We start from the raw sequence: 19,553 nt of genomic DNA, 5'->3' as shown, positions 1-19,553 counted from the left end.
TACAGCACATCGATAGTTTTCCAATTATACCTGAGGCACACGATCGTCTCTCGCGCTGAATATGTATCGCGGACACAATGGAAAGAACGGTATCGAGCTATACACAGAGAATCAGAGATTCCTGTTCTTCGATTGGATATTAATTGAGAGTTTTTGTTGAATGGTTGTATAAACGCAGTTCTCTTCTTCTTCTTTCTTTTCCTTTTCTTTTTTACAAAAGCGAGATAAGAGCAGGGCTACGTACCTAGAGGATTATATTTTAAATTTCTAGGTCTTCGTGGTTATGCGTGATAAATAGTTTTTAATAAAATTCCAATTTATTATAGAATTTTAATCTATATACATGTATATGTGTAAAATTGGAAACGGTCGTCTCGTTTTTCAATTTGATTTTGATCGAGGGATTTTGTAACAACGAAATAAACGCAAGAAAGGATAACATCGATATACGTGTACATATCTAGAGGCTTTTATTTTGAATTTCATCAAATTAATTAATCAATATTTAATTCATTAAAGCTTTACCGATACAGTGCTTCTGCTCTGAACGATGACTTTGTTTATATTGCATTCTTTAAATTGATCGAAATATCGATAGAAAACTTCAATGATATAGATATGTTAAACGCACTTTCCTATATTATTTCTATATATTGTTTATCGAAATTTCATACGCGATAACCTTTAAGGATTAAAATATTGAAAGTCTTTCTCTTGGCTGAAATTAAAGCGACATTGAGACGTACAACACTCAAGGATCGTAATAAGTTTCAACATTTTCTCACTCGTACAACTTTTTTCTTTGAATACACGTCATTTGAAATTGCCTCTCTGTTCTATATCCATCTAATTTACAAGCTAAATATGAATCTTGCAACCAAGGGAATAACTTTCTCGTGAAACATAGACATAGACGAATGTTGATATTCGACGTTTGCAAAGACGATAGCTAACTTTCGTTGCTGTTTGAATATGAGAACGAAGTTAAGACAGCGGTGCATTCCCAGGCGTCGCGTTGTGAACGGGCAGATCGGACGTTACGTATGTATATATGGTAACGATTTCTACGAGCACATACAAAACGCTTCCATTCCAAGTGTCGAGTGTTTCGTTATCACCGTTATCGCTTACTATGTGCGTAAGCCTCGTATACCTATGCGACATTGGCGTTTCTTCTTTTGCATTCAAGAATACGCTTTACATTCGTCACTCTAGCGGTTAAAACTCTTCAATTTTGTTTTCTAAGCGTGATATTCGCGCGGATCTTACCAAAAGGTTTATTTCCATAAATTTATTTATCACGAAAGAATGACACGGGAGAAGAATTAAATAAATGACAATGACGAACTCTAAAGCGAATGTAACAAAATTTACTTAAACTCCGTTTTTCCTTAATTCCTCAATTTCATTGTTCTCTCTAATAATCTTTCAAGAAGCAAGCAACTTATTTATTGCAAGAACATGAACAGTAGCGAATTCCAAGATAAATCTTAGAAAATGAAATATCTTTTTCTATTATGCTTTCCTATCTATGATGTTCATTGATATAACTTTTGAGCTGTTCATATCTGATTATGAATGTAGCATTGTTCTCGTAGCAGAAAATGACGAAGCGAAAAGTGCCCTTTAGCCGAGGTTCGTCATCAAAATTCAAGGGTCAATGAACATTGACATAGGGTCGACCCTATCTTGCGAAGGCGTTAAACGAAATCAGGAGAGATATCGATTTTGTACGAAGCATATTTATACCTGTTGCGAACGAGAAAATTTGCAAGAACAACCCTAAGAAAGATAATACTACGATACGTAACGTGCCGGATAAGCATGTCGATGCTGTTATCGTTTCAATCAAATCTACAATAGTATCTATTGCTACAATATTTAAATAGTTAGGATATTTTAGCGAATGTATATTATCCTCGTACAGAAGGTTCAAAGGATTCGTTAAAAACGAGTTTTGAAGAAGCAAAGTTCACGAAGAATACACTGTACTATCGCGAAAGAAGCGAACCATCCACGGGGGGTTCCTTAATGAAAGCATTAAAATTAAACGTACCACGTCTAGAGCCGGGAATGAAGCACGTTTCAATTTTTACGTCGGGTCGTTTACACAGCCAGAATTGCATAGTCCAGGACATGGTTGCCGTGAAACTGTTGGAATTTTTCTTTCACCGTCCGACTTGAGGAATTTTTTTAATTACTAAATTGTCCATTCAACTGTATTCAAATCGATATACGTATTAATTGAACTAGCAACGGTATCAAAGATATTATCAAAGATCGCATGAAAAACACAGTTTTTTTTATTTTAACGTCGCTTTGTGACTCAAAAGGAATATTTTAATATGAAACGTTGAAGTAATTACTTCAAGAAAAACTATACATCTTTACTTTTGTACATCCTTGACGCGGAGATCGCTGTTACGTAGAAAATAAAATTTAGTGAAAGAAAAAAAATATTCTGAATAAGAAGAGGTCCATATCATTGTGCCCTTGAATATAAGTTATGTTTTGGGTTACAAGATCTAGGAACAAAGGAGCTAATAAATAGATTTCTATTTATGTTTCTTGTAGCCCTTAGCTAGAGCTACAAGGTTTACTTTTTTGGTAATATCCTTCGCTATAAATATATGAACGTGCTCCCTATCGATTAGTATTGGTATTGTAACACTATGAGAGTGAGGATCTGGATCAGCGCAAACTTATAACTTTATTTATTTCAATATATTTTCTATTACAAATTCATCCACTCGTTGTTCTATCGGTCAACCACAACATGAAATACCTAAAAGTGGAAAAGTGGAATCTGTTAAATCGAAAGATATAGAAATCAACGACATAAATATTAAGACAAACGATATTCTAATATCTTCGATATTTTAATATTACGACGATATTGTCAAAATTTTAAAGACAATTTTAAATAACTGTATATGAGTAATAAAGTTGTACGTATATGAATGTTAAAATATTCCCTTTTACCTACCAAGCGAAATAAAAATTAGAAAATCACTGTAGAGATCTTCAAATGTCGAAGTATTTATAAATACGTACTCGAGTGTTGCGAGCACTCAAGGTACTGATTTCTTAGTTCGAGTCCACTTCATATAATCTGAATACATATTTGTAATTAGCGAATGAATGAAAATGAAACATTGCTTTCTACCGATACTCGAATGTCACAAAGTGGAACTTGTCTGTTGGAATTAAATTGGATTCGCGAATACATTACTCGCGTATTGAACTTGATCGCGCTATTTAATGTCAAACGTGTGTCTTCGAACTTGGAACGCGTAACATCGTAGGAAGTCAGCGAGCTTCGATGTACATACACACACACATATATATATATATTTAATGGATTGTACGCGATAAATGTCGAGCTATGATGTAATCTTCGATTGGCGTGAGTTCAGCGTAGCAAAAGCTATGTGAGAATATTTATAAGCGAGCAGTGGACTTTACCGTATTCCATTATGCCGTACGTGATCTTGCTCCGGTGTTATCGGAGAAGGTAAGCAAAATCGAATGCGTTATTGTCATAGCCAGCACTTTCGCGAATGTTAGTAACAACTTCCCCGTTGCTTGTTATATTCGACATTTCTCCGATACAATTCTAGAAATGTCAAAAAAAATTACAATTTGATTTTTATTCTTTTAATGACTGAATTAATCGGCATATACGTACGATGGTTATTAATCGCAATGGCCACTTAGGCTGTCTTATGCAGCGACAGCGTCGAGTCATTAAGTGCACGAGCTCGAGTTGCAGGCTTGTGAAGTCATGCGGTAGATATTAAAAAAATTATCGTAATAAACGCACTGGTAAGTCTAACGTGTACATACTCGACAAAGCGAACTGACGATGATCGATAGATCGCGAATGCTTCTGGTCGGTTGAAGTTGAAAGTTACGTTTCGCTCTCGACGCATCCATCGATGAATTCAAGTTGTCCCGTGGTTTGGCCGATAAATGCTCTAGTTTTCAAAATTCCGAATTTGGCCAAGCAGTTTATAGGCGAGAGGCTAACAATGGAATCAAGTTTGCCCGCAATTTTGAATTGACCGAGAAATTAATTAATCCTCGGAGCGTGAACCGCGAAGTGGCAGGGTTGGATCGTGAGTGGCTCGTACGAGTGAATCCAAGCTCGCCTAATTTTCTCTCGTAATTACTAGATACAGAGGTAATGAAAAATCGAGTAATAAATTTGGAAATTATAAATAAATATCCGTCCTTTTACGAAATATTGCAAGTTTACGCAATATAGAAGGCAATATTTAATTTGCAATTTTTTCCAACCAATTTACGTTATAAAATTCAGTTTTTTAACATTGCGGCTGTGAAAGAGGATTTCAAAAATTCGTTTGATCCATTTTCGTCGTTATTTTATCCACGTAGATTATACAATCTTATAAAATTTAAAGTAATTGGATTCTTATGGCTACGATAAGCTATCGCTTGATCCTTAATGGATTAAAATTTCTTTTAATTGTACCAATTGTAAGACTATCTGAGTGTGAAACGTGGTAGCAATCGGATCGTACGAGTTAAACGAACGATTCCGTATTAACCAGAGGCGAGAATAGGGGTACATTATCGTTCGGTCGAGTCCAAATGAATCGATATTAATTTTTAATTATACCTATGATTCCTTCGTGTGGCGCGTGTCGATTAATTTGATCGCGTTATCGGCTCGCGCGTCATTAACTCACTCGTTTCTTAAATATCAGATGAAGCGTGTGATCAGCCGAACGAATGTTCGGGTAGTCTGTTAATTACGCTAATAAGTTTCTATATCGAGCGAAGCCGCGAAACAGTTTCGGCTTAAATCTCGTCGATTCACCGAGCATTGCCTTAAAAAGCTGTAGTCGTGCCACATACCCCTTCTCCTCCCCTCTATTCCACCCTGCCTCTTTCTCCACCCTTTACCCGCCACTCTCGCCTTTTCGCTGAATGCAAATTTGCCGCACGAACGAGCGAACCAGTTCCCTTCTACCTATGCCGCCAATTAAAACACTCCTTTTCGAGCCGGAGCAACCGCAGAACTTGGGATTCAGTGTGCACGCAGAAACCGCCGGCTCTCGCTTGAAAAAAGAAAGAGACGAAAATACTCGGACAGAATGTTGCCTTTTAACGGACCGCTAAACTATTCGCCGAAATGTGAAGTACATATGTTTTAATAAGCGTGTACAATTTTGTGAGAATCGGAAGCTTATCGCGTAATAAGTATCTCATTTGGATGCATTAACGCGTTCAGTGGTATAGTCGTATTTATACTTCTGTTTAAGAGTTTGGAGCATGTCAGAATTTCGAAAGGGATGATAATATGCTTAAATCAATAAGTATTCTTTATTCGTAATGATATTCTTTTATGACGTTAATAGCATAATTAATCGCGTTTTTTAAATTATAATTACGATATTCTTATTTCACAGAAAAATGTACGAAGAAGTTTGGCAAACGGTGCCTCAGACGTTTGGCAAATTTTATAAAAAGATAAATTTTATAGTTGCAAAGCTGTGGACATTTCTGAAAACTGTTCGTCGTTGAAGAAAGGTTTAATCGATCGTCGAAAGTCTGACCAACTTTTGGAAATGGTTAGGGAAGTAGAGAATGTCAATAGCGTGGCACGTTTCCCGTTATATCCGATTTATGCAAACATTTGACTATTCGTCATTGACAGAAGGGAAACATTTCTGGATGGCAAATTTTACGTCAGTTTGCTCGTTAAAATTCTACAACCTTCGAAATGATAGACAATTCTTCACTTTTCTAGGCATTCTTTAATTATTCAAGAGAGAAATTTCATGACGATTGCGGACGTAAATTCGAACTTTTACGAAGTTCTTTTTTATTTTACTCGAAGCATTCGTGAATTTAAGGTCACGGTATATACTAATAGTAAAATGTAATTTACTAATCATTCGCAATTAGTAAAAATAGTTAATAATATAATAAGATGATAAAAATATAACAAAAATGTGAAACGATGAGACGAAACGAAGCAAGAATAGACAATATTACAGTTATCGACATAAACGATATATTATCATATTATTAATTATATATTCTCAGAATTTCATCGAGAAATGACAATATTGAGAATCGTGGACCATCAATGGGGAAATTTAAGTGTAATTTATTTAATTATTTCGGCTAACGAGAACGACTGCGACCAAATGAAACCGGACATAGTGAGACCTCTTACCCGTGGTTTTATCGTCCATGCATTCTGCATATATTTGCATATAGAAATTTCCCATAAATGCATAATTGTTCGCAATCGAACGATTACGTATCGGAGTTACTAATTTGCGGAAAACCATTATAAGTCGGCGTTTCTATAGATCACGATCGATAATATGTATGTAATAATTTCAACGGGCGTCTCGGAGAGCTCATAAATAATTCTATGGGATAATTGAAAGGGTACGGGGGCCGGAGAATGCTGGGACGTGCGTGGGTGCCCGTTAAACGAAAGCAAAGGCCACGCTCTCATTCGCGAGGAAACAAGGAACGCCGTTGTAATTGATTCGCTTGATAGATGTGACATCAACGAACGTACCGCACCGTGATCCGGATCGCCAGCAACCAGTGTACGCTTATCGTTCTTCTAAAAATAATTACTTAACGAGCAGCTCTTTCGTTCTTGTTTCTACGCGCCATTCGAATTGCCCCGAGAAACTCGGTTGCTCGTTCAACGCTTACAATGTACCACGAAAAGATAATTTACCGATTGTTTGTCTGCGTTTGTATAGACGATGATTCAGCACACCAGATAACACTTGTAATTTGTTAGGGTAATGCGTGGAAGAATTTTAGGTACAGAGTACGTCACCAAGTCCATTGTGATAGGATTAACGTCGGATTAATGACGCCAAACAATAATACACGACTGATACCGGGCGCGAGATAATAGAAATATCCCATGATTAATTGCTGATACGTGTTGCATGCGTTTTCAGCTTAGACAAACAAAGAGTTCCTTTTTGGTAGATATACGGGGTATGATCGAGGAGTCGAAACGATAAACGATGTAAATTTGAAGATTTTTGATAATAAGTAATAAGATGTTTATTTCTGTTAATACGGTCACTTATGTTATTTATCGGTAGATTAAAAAGTTGAATCCAAAGATAATAAATTATTAAATCTGTCTGTGGAAAAGAAAAGTAATAAAAGAAAAGAAAAGCGAAGTAAAAGTAAAGTAAAGCATAATTCACACTTACGGTGGTAACTTTGTCAGGTCTATAAAAACCAACATAAATTGTCCTAATAGTTGTAACTTTATTCCCCTTTTTTGTTTATTGCTATATTCCGAATGTAATTTAGCTTTTTTCCCCTCTAAAAAATTCCTTTCGTATTTTTCTATTACGTAACCGTTTACTACTCGAACTTATTAATTTCGAGTAACTTTTCAAACGGACGTCACGTTCGAGAGAGACCCAACATTCTTTGGTGTATTCCTAAGGTGTATCGTTCGGAACGAACGAGATGAAAAAATTTGTTCGACTCGAACGAAAGATCTCGTAGCTGGTAAGACACGCACGTGCGTGGGCGCGTGCCCGTGCACCTTTTAAGGCGCTCATAGAAGCTGGAACCGTTAAAAGCGTACCATTCTGGAAACTGGGATTGCCTCAGACGGTTTTTTTCTTACGTAACACCGTGAAAATTCTTTTATTGAAACCAACGATCAACGAAAATAACCGTCATTTGTCTTTCCAGTGGAAAGAGTGATTTCACGGTTGTCCCTTTAAACGTGTACCTTTTTGACATCCTGTGGCTGGCTATTGTTTCTACCTGAAATTTTTTAACAGACCGGACGAAAGCCGTGCAATTGCCCGGGTTATTGTCCGGGGAAAATGGCGATTTTGCGTTCGACTGCACTTTACGCTCGCCTGATCGTATTCTGGTCAGAGATGCAGCTAGGTTGCATCATAAATGGGTACACGTAGCCAAATCCGGCCACGTATGAATGTAGGAACACGCGTGTTGGTCACGTGCGGTCCTCTCTGTGTCTTCCACCTCGTCGTTTCGGCAGTATCCTGCACCCGTCTGCGATGTATTAATCGCAACGGGAGTACTCGGTATGGATCACGTCGAAACGTCAGCTGTCCACGATCGTTCCGAAACGTTTGCGTCGTTGGAGTCTGCCTTGTAAGAGCGCGCCACGTTTTTCTCCGTGGAAAATGCAAAATGGAAAATTCAGGAAACGAGGAAGCCGGTTTCATTCGGGGAGAACGGTCGATGAGACAAGCACCGTGCAAGCGGAATAAAACTGGACTTGAAATTTCATTTAATTCGAAGAGGAACTCTTCAACGCGAACATCCCATCAATTTTCGCGAATGAAATATCGGCTTCCGTGTCCCTCTTCGCCGCGTTAACGGCTGCTTGTTATTACCAGAGCAGGTGCTATGAATCCCAAAGAAATATGCCGCATTGTAAAATTAAACGACTCTCTAAGGAGCTCCGCCGTCGTGTCTTTTGACCTGTCTCAATAATTCTTCCCCGTATAATGGAAATAAGTATTTTCCGTTTCTCTCCTTGAGAATCGAGGACCGCCGTATTAACGCCGTTGAATTTATCGAGCAAATTGCATCAGAATAGCCGACGTAATATCGCTTCGCGATATTATCGGTGTTTCGTGCAAGTGTATCTTGAAAATTCATAGCTCAATGAAAGGAGACAAAGGTAGGAGGTTTTCGTTTGTACGAATATCGTGTTATTTATAACGATTACAAGCTTGACGCAATAATTTTGGAGGCGATTGCCGGCGGGTTGGGGGGGGGGGGCCGATGCAATCTTTTACTCTAGGAACTATGTACCACCAGGGCATTTCTACCTGCTCTGGAAATAAAGCCTGTTGAGATTTCTCTGAAAGGACAGAGAATTACGTGCTCAGGCCGACCCACGACCGGATCCCATAATCTGCAGGTACTCGATGGTAGCATAGGGGAACGCCACCGTCCTGAAATATAGCCGTGGGAGTATAATTTGAACGGCGTAGTCTCAACAGAGGGGTCTGAAAATTCAAGTAAACGGGAACGAAAGGAGCGGCACTGGCGAAAAGCCTCTAGACGTTTAAACCACGTTTTTAATCATCATGCAGTTTTCACGGGGGAGGGGCTCCCCTTTTATCCAACGGTAGACGAGAGAAATCTCGTTTGAGGAAAGTTTCGATCCCTCTCGGAGATGTGTGTCACGAGAAAGAATTACTCGTTACGCGCTACAAGTCCTTAGGGAAATCCCCTCCAGCTTGCTGGAACTCGTTCCAGGCACCGAACGATCTTTTCCTCCTCCGTTTCTTGAGTTTCGTGTGAACGACGATTTACAAAGTTACCGGCTAAGTACGGCAGCGTTAGCGTAATAGGCGAAACGATTTCGCAGAAGCACTTTTAATCAAGAAGTTACGGAAGGCCAACTGTCAATGTGTAACCTTAAGAAAAAGTTTCCTTTAAGGTACTTCTTGATTCGTGTATTGCATCGACTAGCTGGCTTACTTCCTCGCGTTTCCGCTGGAAACATAGACAAAGCAGAGCGTACGATTTAAATGCGCGAACACGAAGAGCCGAGGTGTAAATAGTGGCAGATCCCGAAGGACGATTCAAGTTGCACAATGAACCAAATAAGCGGCCGTGAGAGCAGAGAAATGCCGTGAAAGTAGCTCGTTAAAGACCGAATCACGTACGACTGATTTTTATCACATCGTGTCTTCCATTCAACGGAACACCCGACGTCGCGTGACGAGTTGTCTCGTCGTTGAGCAACACGCGTTAAAACACGACAGTCGATCGTTTCTAGTCTTCCAAAGAAATAGAAAACCATCAGTTGTCCCTTGCACAGACTATAGACGCGCATTGGTATTCGTTAGCTTCCTTAGTTCCGTTTCATACGTTAAAATCTTAATTAAGCTCATTTACTGTAGACCCGAACGATTAAAATCCCTCGTTATGTATATACTATACGTATCCGTATCGTTTTAGAAAGGTTCTAGTTCGAAGAAGCAGGAGAAAATCGGAGCCTCGAGGATCGATAATTATTTTAATAACATCTCGAGGTCGCTGGTGGAATGTTTGCATCGATCCAGATACATAGTACACAACGGTAAACTCGCCACGTGAAGTAGCTTCGCTAGGAACAACTTTGTTTCTCGTTTTCGCTCGGTTAGCATTAGCAACACACGGTGTCGGGCTATTCAATGATTTTTCTCGTTCATCTTCCCGTTCGTGGAACGAACGCAGAGTTCCGCTCTAGAAGCCACAAGGAGGAATCGATTCAGATACCGTCGATCGACCAATACACGATGTACTCTCGGAGATAAATTTTCCTGCGATACTCATCCTTGATACAACGCCCGATACTCGAGAGGCTTTCCGCTCTCTAATTAGTGTAACGAGCTAACATACCAGGTTAAAATGTCGACTAACTGCGCCGACAAGAATCTTTCGTTGCCCTCGTAACGCTCGCATCAGAATGATACCTATTAGCGACGCTATTAAGAGCACCGATGTTGAGGAATTAATTTAGCCGGTAATTTTTTCCCTGTTTACACTCGCTACCGTTCGAACAAAATTATCATGCTACATCGATCGTACGAACTGCTCGTGACCCGTGTTTTTTTTTTTTTTTTTTTTTTTTTTTGTTTTTTAATTCTACGTCCGAGAAGATCATTTACTTTTTTATTCGTTTATTAACGTAAAATATAATTCTTGTCGAATTGCCTCGCCACGTATAACATATTGTAACCTGATAATATACCCTGATAATCGAAGTTCGCTATAACAATAGCCTCTCTTGCACAATTGAGCTAATATCGTTAATGAAACTTATTCGTTAAATAAATTACAAGTTAATGAATGCTCTTGTGTAGCAGCAACAGATTTCATAACGAAACGAATATTAGTAAAATCGTAGATAAATTTTGAGAATTAACACTTTCGAATGTTATCGGTTCTCTTTAGTTTTCAATTCTAAACTTCATTATGATATGACCTCTGTGATCAATTCTGTGTGACTTATACTCGGGAAAGGTTTTTAAATACTTCCGTCAGCCACTGTGTATGCTTATCCTAAATGTACTAATAAGTGTCTGGTGACTTATAGACGTTACTCTATGTACATATCTTCGTTTCTAAAGTTTACGATTTCCCTTCAACTAACGATCAACGAGAAAAATGCGACAACAACAACGATGCCTTAGGTCGTTTGTATAGCTGAGTCTACGAAACGATCGACGTTCGATTCATCGGTCCTTTCGATTCGAAAGGAAGATAATAGTGCTTCCGCCTACACGGCGATATAGGAGAAACGGCGACTGATTATTTGTTGTCGAGGCTGCTCACCGGGTTCTAATATTTTACAAGCTGTTCCGCGAGTCGGCGAGGATTCGCGTAGGTGAGCATAAGAAAGGGAAAGGCAAAGGGTTCCGCTATCAACGCAAGATAGAAAAATATATATAGAGAGATAGAGAGACAGAGTAAGAGAAAAGAGAAGCCGAGAGGACTAGGATATTCGAGGTTATGTCACGGTTCATGTCGTGACTCACGATGTATTATTAGTCACCGTTCGTTCTCGTGACTTCCAGGACGAGTAGAAAACGGCTTCCAATTGGCCCTCGGTTCTCCCGAGGACTTCGTTGTCCCCGCAAAGATACAAGATCTTTCTGTTGAAAAATTTGTCGAGTCTCTCACGAGGGAACTCGTCTCGCGTTTCATCGGCCATAGTTTGCTTAGGGTTCGTCGCTCTGTTGATAGAGGGAAAATTGATTGTCGTGTGTGTGTGTGTGTATGTTCATTCGTGAAAATGGTCCTGTAACGTGTACTTTAATGTACTATATGTAGGTTATTGTAATAACATATATAACGAATAACACATTACTTCGATTGGTATTAATTTTGTCGAAAGTATGCACTTGCTTTATTACTTGGTTTTAGTAATAGCAAAAACAGAAAACCGACACACGTCAATTTGTAAGTCAGGTCGCGTTGTTTTAGGTTTGATCTAATGTTGAGTTGGCTTTTGTTGAACGAATCTTTTCGTTGGAATAATTACTCCATACTGCGGATAACATCTATGAACTTTTACTTTACTTCCTCATCTGATACAGTATTTCGATATCAAGTTACTTTCCGGGCGAATATTTCCCGCCATTTCTTACACAAAAGCTTATTATTCGTTACGTTTCATTGTCCATTATCATCCGAAATAATCAAACAAATGGAAACACGTTGTTCCATATAATTCGTAATATTTCGGAATTTATTTGCATCGAACATTCTCGTTTTCAATCATATTAAACCATAATTTTCATTTCAAACGAGAGATATCCAAACCTACTCTCACATTAACACATCACAAGCGTGTAGCAACCAGTTATAAACTCGATAGAAACAAGGATATGTTTCTACTAAATATAATTAGATATTTATAAACTAGAAACTTTCGACGCGAATTAATTAACGTATAATATCGCGCGCAATATCCGAACAATAGTTTCCCATAGAAAATTGCTTGGAAAGAATCGGCCGTAGCTTATTGATTCTGATATGCTCAAATGGTTATTGTTATCATTATCATCGTTAACGATATTTTTCTCCACGGAGGAACGTAACGCGATCTCACGCCCAAATGGAGCGATTTTCATCGGTGCATTCATTAGTCGTCGTTGAAGGCGGACGTATGCACGCGTAGAATTGCAACAGGAAATCTAATCCATTCGTCCCACTTTGCAAATGGTTCGTGGCCTTTGCTCTTATTTAATAAACGGGTCGTGAACGTCGGTGCCCGGCGGGGACTTGCCCGGCAAAGTGACTGCGATTAGACCAATTGAAGCGCCGTTAACCATCTCGCTCGCGAACCCGTCATACAATCTGCGATAATTGGCCCCACACTGATTCCGCTCGTCGACAAAAATCCGCAAAAGAGAAAATGTCCACGCGCACAGCGGATTTAAATGCAGGGAAATCCTGTCACCGTTTTTGTGTAGCATTACATTCGCTGTATATTGTATCGATGTAAAAGTAACACGTTGATTCGTTTATAATACGTGTTGACGATACGGTAAGCGATATTATTGAAATTACGGAAGAATATCCGATACCCTTGTTTGCATTTGTAATTTGTTTATTTATTTATATATTCAGCTTTGCTTATACGTATGGGGAATGGAATTATTAGAAATTGATATTACAATGGCGTATGGTATACGGAATATGTTAATGAGCTGTTATTACGAAATCACAAAGTTAGCTAGATGTTACACAAGAGAAGCGAGATAATATCATAGGACGTATCTGTATTGAAATCATAACGCGCAATGAAGCGAGTAACTGAAGAGCATTAGCCACGATTTATGTAAATTATTTTTTTATTTTACTTTATTACCATTTATATCAACGTATCCATAAAGTAAATGTAATAACAGTAATGTAGGTATCTTTCTCGACGTTGTAAATATTTGTTATTCGTCTGTGATACGAAGCATCTATCGCGGAATATTCGTAGCGATACATTTTTTAGCTTTAATTGCATTTTAGATTTAGCGCGCGTAAAACGAGTTGAAAATTAAAGAACGTGTTTTCTTTTAAAATTAAAATTACCCAAAGGTACATAATTGGAAAAAATTATTTTAGGGAATGTAAAGGTTAATAAAAATGCTAATTTTAAAATTGTGATTACCCCTGGTGGGACTCGAACCCACAATCCCCGGTTTAGGAGACCGATGCCTTATCCATTAGGCCACAGGGGCTGGTGTGCGAGGGTAGATGTTAACAGTGATAAGAAGTAATTTATACAAATTATAATTCAATTACGCTTTCCACTGTATTACGCGGCTTTATTGTTGGCGAAGTTCTTCTAATATCCGAGGTTTGTCTCTTAAGCTTTTAGTCACTTCATTGGAATAGTTTTCTCATTTATTTTCCTGCATGCTATCAAAGAACGATTTAGAATAAAAAAAAGGCTACCTCGCTTCACGGATACTCGATCGTATTTTTTTTGTCTTTTAACAAATTTCTTAAATTAAAAAGAAAAAAGGGAAATGCATTATTTTTCGTTTTCATTTTTTCCAGCGTACTTTATCGAAACGCTGAATATCCTTTTATTTGTTAAAACGAGAATACGTTTCAGAGATAAAAATTCGAGGTATAATAGTGTATGATTAATCGCCACTTCGAAATATCATTCTCAAACGGTGCAAAGTGTTGCGAGCGTAAAATTGAAAGCGGCTCGGCGGTTTGTTAATGAATCGGAGCAGCGGGTATCTTCATCGGGTAGGTTCTACAATCGCGTCGTTGTGTGCCTGAATGCGAAGTTAACCAAGACTTTTGAAACTAAAATCCTACGGGAGTTGTAACTGATAAGATGGTCTAGCGTTCCTTAATAGAATCTGCCCTCGCAGCTGATGTTCGGTTGACGGCACCAGGTATTAGCTATGTAAGTGAATTGCACTCTGGAGACTGCTCGCGTTGAAATTTCCCTGAAACCGAGGCTAGGGATACCTAGAAATCCCTTGTAACGTAGTTACCTGGCTGCCGCCGTTGGCCGGCAAAATTACGCTCGAGTGTCCACTATATTGTTTGATGACGCCGGATACGTAGCATCGGTTTTCAAAATTGATTTAGCACACGTCGTGTCGAGAAATATCGATCGATTCCGCTGCTTCTAAAAATTGTATATCGTAGAGGAAAAATTCTATTACGTTGAAACCTGCACACACTCGGTGTATCCGGTGCTGGAAATACTCGGAACGACGAAGTCGGTCAATATTACGTAGTCTTCTCGTTGTCGAGTCAGGCAGTCGGAAAGCCATTGGTTAAAAGCCGTGGAAACGCGGCGATACGTACGTATCATCAGGAGGAAGCAACGTGGTAGAAAAATTGGAAACGTTCCACGAAAGTTTCTTTCGGTACCGGGTCACGGAGACTCGTGTGCGAGCGTTGTCTGAAAATTTTGAAAAAGTACGCTTTCTTTGAGGAGTTTGAATCGAGACGAAGAGCTTTCAAAGTTCCCGAGTCGACCGATTGTACATACGACGGCGTTGTAAGATCTTGATTCGAAATGGTATTTTTCGCCGATGGCAAGGCTTTTTCGAGGGAATGTTGGATCGTTTATACGTTTGCTGTTTTCTGTGTGAACTACGAACGTCGATAAGACCGAGGTATCTGCTCGTGGCGCGGTTTAAAGCGATGAGCGATTATCCGTACCTACAATAGAACGTCGTCGTTCCAAGGAAACTTTTCCATCGAAATATCGATAGTTGTCACGGGCAGGGTTACACGAAACGCGTTTCAATTTGATTGATGAATGCTGAAAGGGTCGATCTCTACCTTTTTTTTTTTTTCTTGTTTCACTCGCGTTTTCGTTTTCATCATTAGTTGAAGTACTCGAAACAATTGAAAACTATCTGTAGCTATAGCTTTTCGAAATATCGATTGGCTCTGAAAATTGAAAAAAAAAAAAAAAAAAAAAGACAGATGCGAAAGGATGGTCGCGTTTAAGCGAATGGAATCAGTGGATAGCGTTTCTCCCTCCAAAATATATGGAGATAGAGTTGTAAGGGAGTTTAATTTCCTTTTCTTTGCCCGTAACTGCGAGGACGCGACACCGTTAACCGTGTTTCGTCCATTCGCTTGGCGTATAGTTACACATTCTCTCTTACAGCGCTCTATTTTATTAGCGAGTTTCTGAAAAAGAGGAAAACTACTACCAAGTTTTCCCGGGAGATACATCCTCCAATGAGACCGAACGTGTTTCACGAAACACGTTTCCCTTGGTAAAAAAGACTCGATAAAACGTTATTTGAATAATTGGTCCGGTCGACGTACATCGTATTTAATTAATTAATATTGCCGAGAATTTAGCGCGAAATATCGTTCGCGACGAAATTTTACTATATCCATATTCAACAGCGGCTAATTAATGTTTATTTCAAAGTACATATTCATTCAATGCCCCATCTATGTTATTCGCGTTTAACGCATTATACAATAAACGGTTGGAAATTAATAATTGTAGCATTAAATTCCACATTTTGTCAACCAAATATTATTTTCGCAAAGAAAGCTGCGTGTAATCCAACGTGATGGATATATCTTTCGACTAAAACCCTAAATATTTGATTACCCGCGGCAACTGCCAGTAAAATCAGCTACCGAAAATCAATAGAACAGAGAGATCGCTTTATACAGCGATTCGGAGTTGGAATTAAAAGCCTAACATTTCCATGCAAATTTGCTCGCGATGCAAAATCCGAAACAGCGGCAAGAGTATACGAAGCTAAAAATTCGCGAGATAAAAGTTCCCTTTGTTTCGGAATTCGGCTAATTTCTTTCGCGCGGTTTTCAACAAACGCGAGAGATCGTCGCGGTAAAAAGAGCGATTTCGATCTCCGCGCTACGAGACGAGCAAATTATGCAGCTGATTCTCTCATGGAGGACGATTTAGCGACGCGAGACGAGCTGATCGTTCGAAGATTCGTACGAATCGATATCGAAACTCGTCGTGAAATTTGATATGGAGTAGCTGAAGTAGGAGAAACTATTGGCTTGGCAACTAAGTGATCGCGGATTTTGTCATTAGGTGGTATTGACAAACTCCGCAATCACTTAGTTGCCAACCCAATAGTAAAATATAATAATAACAAGATAGAGTTATTCGACTCACTGATGCTTCAACGTTTTAAAATTCGGTCTTGAACGTTACACAGAATAATGAAACTGGTCGTATACTCTGAGACGACATTAGTCTCTAATATAATAACGACGGAATGAAAAACCATCGTGGATCTTAGGTCGAGCAAAAGAAAATGTTAAAAACAAGAAAATGATTTGACCGCTTAAGACTAAATTGTAAGATATTGAAGTTTAACTGACTCAAATAACGTAATTTAACCATACGGAGTTTCAAGTAGGAAAATAACGTAGGATAAAGTTCAACCGTTTAAGAAGGAAGCGATCCACTGAAAGGGTCATAAAACAATAAAGAAGGTATCGAAGCGACGCAAAAAGTTTGGAGATCATCGGCAAATAGTTCGGCAGCGAGCGTTCTTTTATTCGGCCAAGCGGCATTCGAGCATCCAGGATCCTTTGATCGAAAACTCGGATATTGTTGACGACTGACGAATAAGAGGTGGATCGATGTGCTTTAGAACGTCGCAAGAGGGAGAAAAAAGCTTCAGCTAACCTTTCATCGTATTTACCTGTTTTCGTGTTCTCTGCTCGCATCTTTGTTTGACGAGTCGCCTTTTTTGATTCGTGCTTTCGTCCAATAGCAAGTACTGCTGGCTATTACTTACGGGTATTAGGATGTTTACTGATATTTAATACGTGAAAATCGAACGTTTTTCGTTGTTCTTATTTTCTATTTATTTTTAGTATACATTTGAAATATGGTGAGACCATTTTTATTAATTGTTCGATTTTTATGCCATTTGGTGTTTTGACAGAAAGAAGTATTTCTTCGTAATCGAAGAATTGATCGACGATGTATACTTTAATCGTCTCTTCATCTATGTTTTAAATACAATATTTCTTGAAATCCCTGTAGACCAGTCGGAGACTGTTCGCACCGTCTAGACACTGTTCTTTTTTTTTTTTTTTTATTAGTTGGAAAGTTTCGGGAGTCAAGTTTTATTCGCTCCCGATGGAATCGAATTTTATCAGTGTTTCGTGGCGATTTTCGACACGGACAGGAATCCCTGGATGTGCATAATATCGTGAAACGAGTCCGCGTACGTGCTGTGTGAGGAGATGCGACCCGTGAGATTCGCCTTCTGTTTCTCGTTTCTTCTGCGTCGCGGATAATGCAGAAACGGACGAGGCTTTAAGTTCCTGCACTCGCGGTATGAATATGCATCTGTTTACTCGCTATATAGATAAACGATAATTTGTTTCGGTCGTTTGAATATTTTATATTTACGTACATTAGTTATCAACGCTGAATTACTTCCTCTCGCTTAAGAAGCTACGAACGATTAACAAAAATATTCTTTATTACTAACATAAACTTAGGCTAAAGTTAAAGTTAAGAAAGATTCAACTAGAATTCGAGTCTTTTCCTCGTTTTTCTTTTTTTTTTTAATGCTCGTCTTTTTAGGTAACGAGTTCCGTTGAATAGTTCTTGCAAGCTTTCAGGGTATTGCATTTCTTGTATATGTCTTTCGAATCAGTTCCGATAAATACCGTAATAAATAAGGTAGAAATTAATACGATAGAAATTAAAGGGAGGAGGTAATTTACTTGACTGATCTCCGTACAAATTAAATTCTATGAATCTCTACTGAGAAACATCGCCGATCGAGTAATTATTTCTCGATATTGCTTTAGAACTATTATTTCTCGTCGTTATTCTCAAGCTGTACTGTATTTTACAACTTCTTCCTCGGAGAGTTTTTATGTCGCGAAAGAAATACAGATTTTTCCTCTGTTGCACTTTCGACGACTATCGCAGAAATTGAACGGTTCAAGTTCTCTCAGCCGGTTTATAGGTCTCCATCAGAGACGTCTGCGCCATCCAAAGAGCATTTCTCTTCCCCCATAGAAAAGTTTCTGTCCACGAGAGTGGCATGTTCAACGCTCAATCCTCGCGCTGCTACAGACGGTTCGCATTAGTGGGTCGTGGCTTATCGCGGTAAATACCGCGGTCGTAAATCTGATCGCGTTTACACGCCGCACCCAGCTTACGGTGTTTACGTTATTCCAGGCGTCATTTGTAGCCCGTGTCGCTTCGCTCTTGGTCACGAAATCGGCTGACGATTCGCGCTTAAGGGTGGCTCATCAGGCGTATTACCGACTCGAAAGGATGGCGCCCGTTAATTCCAAGGCAAATACCTTCCTCGCTCCATGAACCATCGTGGATCGCTATTCTTCTTTACAACGAGGTGAATATAATCGTATCGTTCGGTTGGCCCTTAACAGGGGAATGTTCAACGCCATAAGCTTGAAATCTCTATCAAAGGTACAATGAACGTATGGGGAAATGTGTAAGACATAGGGCTGTTACATTTTGTGGGGAAGACGTTTATCTAAGACGTTTTATGCAAAAATTTATTTTATTCTTAAGGAGATCTACGATTTTATATATATTTTTATGAGATTAATGGAATTAGACTTTATGTAATTAAAGAAATCGATGGAATAGACTTTAGTCACAGATGGAGAAAACGAGGACTTTGAATATTTTATATGTTTTTGCATACTACGTGTATCCTATGAATTTTTATATTTTTCAATCTTCTTAACCACGTAATGTTATAGGTTTATAAAATTTTAATGAAAAATTATGAATTGATTCTTTTGATTACTCTGACGATTGTAGCGTTGAACATGGTTGCCTCAATGGATAATACTAAAGGTACTATATAGAGATCACCTCTTGTATCATCTCTTACACGAAGATTATCTACGTGAGAAATACGTTCGTTTGTCGTAAGAAGATTTAGGGGCGTGAACAATAATTCGTAGGAGTATTTGATATCAGAGATACCCACGTTAAGTTTAATTATCTGGAAAGAAAGAACAACGTGCTATACACGAGTACATTGGACGTAAATTCT

The 19,553-nt window shown here is 38.7% G+C and overlaps 1 protein-coding gene and 1 non-coding gene across 4 annotated transcripts in view; one reads left to right on the top strand and one right to left on the bottom strand.

Moving 5' to 3' along the window:
* LOC139989095 (CD151 antigen) overlaps positions 1–19,553 on the top strand; it is a 90,429-nt gene that overhangs the window by 5,148 nt on the left and 65,728 nt on the right. The gene's annotated exons all lie outside the window — the stretch shown is intronic.
* On the bottom strand, positions 13,676–13,748 carry Trnar-ccu (transfer RNA arginine (anticodon CCU)). The gene has a single exon. It is a non-coding gene; the product is annotated as a tRNA-Arg (tRNA).

This window comes from Bombus fervidus, chromosome 7 (assembly GCF_041682495.2).
Source record: "Bombus fervidus isolate BK054 chromosome 7, iyBomFerv1, whole genome shotgun sequence".
Taxonomy (NCBI): Eukaryota; Metazoa; Arthropoda; class Insecta; order Hymenoptera; family Apidae; genus Bombus; species Bombus fervidus.
This window is presented reverse-complemented; position numbering and strand designations above follow the sequence as displayed.